This window comes from Balaenoptera acutorostrata, chromosome 4 (genome assembly GCF_949987535.1).
Source record: "Balaenoptera acutorostrata chromosome 4, mBalAcu1.1, whole genome shotgun sequence".
Lineage (NCBI taxonomy): Eukaryota > Metazoa > Chordata > Mammalia > Artiodactyla > Balaenopteridae > Balaenoptera > Balaenoptera acutorostrata.
This window is the reverse complement of record NC_080067.1, coordinates 134,088,729-134,091,657: the sequence shown is the minus strand read 5'-3', so window position 1 is coordinate 134,091,657 and position 2,929 is coordinate 134,088,729. Positions and strand designations below refer to the sequence as shown.

The 2,929-nt window shown below is 34.3% G+C and overlaps 1 non-coding gene across 1 annotated transcript; it reads left to right on the top strand.

Annotated features, from left to right (window-relative positions):
* Nucleotides 1-1,214: 1,214 nt before the first annotated feature.
* On the top strand, nucleotides 1,215-1,346 carry LOC114236695 (small nucleolar RNA SNORA51). Its single transcript, XR_003622561.1, has one exon. It is a non-coding gene; the product is annotated as a small nucleolar RNA SNORA51 (small nucleolar RNA).
* The last annotated feature ends 1,583 nt before the right edge of the window (nucleotides 1,347-2,929 follow it).

The window sequence follows — 2,929 nt, the reverse complement described above, 5'->3', positions numbered from 1 at the left end:
TCTTTTATTATAACTGTAGTCTTCACACCATCAACAAATATGCTGAAGCATCAACTTTGGTACTGTGCTGGACGATCCCAATTTATCACTGGTTTTCATGCTATTAGTTTTTGTTAGAGATGCCAAGGAGTCATGAAGCAACTAGCTGGAAAATCAAACAACACAAAATTCAGTAAAGACACCAGGCAAATGTTTGGTCAGCAAGTCAAATCACCTTGACCAAATGTCATATTATTATTATTTCTTAGCAAGAAATAGAACAGACGGATTGAAAAGTTACGATCCATTCTATTTCTCTCAAAATTGTTTTTCAAATAAAGCCTACATATTATTTACTTTAGATATCTATAACATAATGCCTCAGCAAACTAAAGTTAAATACACTTCAAAAATGTAGTATATTCAGTACTGAACAGGGTTAAAACAAGGACGCCTGAGTCAGGCTGCTTGGGTTCCATTTCTGCTCCACATTTGCATAGTTTCATGACCTTGGTCAAGTTACTCAACTTCTTTGAGCCTTATTTTTCTTATATGTAAAATATGAATAATAATAATAATAATACATATTTTATACAATTTTTTGAAGTTAAAATCGATTTAAGTATTTCGTGTACTATGGTTAGTCCATAGTAAGTATGCAATTAATATTAGCTACTATTATTACTGCTGCTGTTGCTGCTACTACCACAATTACTATTATTACCACTAATAATACTGCTAAGTGTGGAATTCACTCTTTTCGTTTTTGGAATGCTGGAAGACATTTGTTTCTCTCCAGTTATCCAGAACCTTTTCAATCTCTACATTTTCATAAAAATCTTTATCCAATCATATACAATTTATTCTAAAGACAAGACTTTTAGTTGTTTAAAGCATCTTAGATGTTTGCTCATCCAATGTTCATTTATCTTCGGTTTTATTTATGTTCATTCCTACCCCTTTCCTTCTGCAGATTATTCTTATCAGATAATTCACAAGAAAAATGGGAGTCCATTTACTTTTCTTTTTATCCCTCAGTGTTACATTACTGAACATAGTTAAGTTTATCTTTTTCTAGTTCATCATATTGCTGTAATGGGAAAAACCTATTGTTCGTATGACTCTGCTCAATTGGGTTATGCCTCCCTTTTGACTATCTTAGTATGTACATAGTAATTTTATAACATTCTTTGCTATCTGTATTCTATAACTTTTCCTTTTAAATAATACCTTGAGGCTTCTCAGTGCTTACCACAGGCTGTTTGCTTACAATAACCGTACAGAATGAGGAGGCAGAATAAGTCTATTCTATGTACACCTCAGCCCACGTCCTTTGCCTAGTCTGTATTATGAATAGGGGGACATGGAGTTGAAGAAAAAAAAAAACTAATAATGATACCTATAATTTATTTTTTTTCTACATATGAAACTCTGGTAAGTTTGGTAAGTTCTTTACTCATTTTATTCTCACAAAATCCTAAAATGTAGGTAAAAGTATATCTTCTACTTCTTAGAAGGGAAACTGAGGCTCTGAGAGGTGGAGTAACTTGACAGTATTACTCCATGTGTGAATGCAACAGTTGACATTTAAACTTAGGCAATCTGGCTCCAAAGCCTAAACTCCTAACTGCTATGTTGTTTTATTTCTATAACTTCATTATAGAGACACCATTTTTAAAATATTCATCTCCCTTTATTTTAGGATTGGTAACATCTGTGAGTATAGTTAGAATTATAGCATTTTTAAGTTTCTCCCTTCTCTCAAAACATTCTACCTTTCAGAATTTCAAGCTATGGAATTTCTTTATTCTGAACATTTTAAAGCCTGTCTTCCTAAAGATGGCAGCTCACATTGGACTCTTCCTTCCAGCCCTTTGCTATTATAAACAATAAAATGAAATGGCATGGCTTCTTCTCCCTAAGTTTCTGTCATACTTTTCTAACCAGGAACCAACCAGTTACTTCCTATTGATGAGAATCATATAAATTGATGTAATCATTCTAATTCTTTCTTCTGTTTTCTCTCAAATAGGATTGGAAAAACTCAAGAAGTTTTCAATCCCTCTGTATTTAGTTGAAAGAGATTGTGTGCAAATAAGCTTAGTTGAGACTCCTTTTACAGAATTCTAATTCATTTCTGCACCAGGTTATTATCTGTATCAGGAAGGCATCATTTATTTATTTATTTATTTGTTTATTTATTTTTTGGCCACGGCCCACGGCATGTGGGATCTTAGTTCCCCGACCAGGGATCGAACCCTTGCCCCCTGCATTGGAAGTGCAGAGTCTTAACCACTAGACTGCCAGGGAAGTCCCATCATTCATTTCTTTTAGTTGGCTGGAAACCCAAAGTGAAGTCTTACATCATTTTGCTTTCTCCTTTTTGTCTGCACATATTACACTTTATTTTCCTTAACTCCTATGTTCTATGCAATTCTATAAAGGAGTGATTGAAAAAACCTATTCCTCTTGGGTAAACAGACCTTAGATAAAATCTCCTTAGATCCTAGATTGTCTTCAGCCTGTGGCCTTTAGTAAAATGCAATCTTCCCTTTTTGAGAGTCAATAGATATTTATCTCCTATAGTGATTCAAAACCTGTGCTAAGCACTTTACAAGCATTATTTCTTCTAGTCCTCACAACCATACAAACAAGACTTTATAATCATTTAAAGGTAAGGAACTGGTGAAACAACCTTTCAGTGATCGGTTGGGGTTCTGCCAGATTATCTGGTTCTGAGACCAATTCTCTCCTCTTTAAACAATAGTTTTTCCAGGTTTGTTATCTGTCCAATGAAGGACTCTCAATCCTACTAGTCAGTAGATCTTTGAAGTCAGTCATCAGAAGGACCAGATACCCAGAATGGAATCCTTTTGTAAACCTGGTGACCTAGAACATATCTTTGGGAGCACACACCAGCCAAAAATGGGAGCAGAGTAGAAAATATATG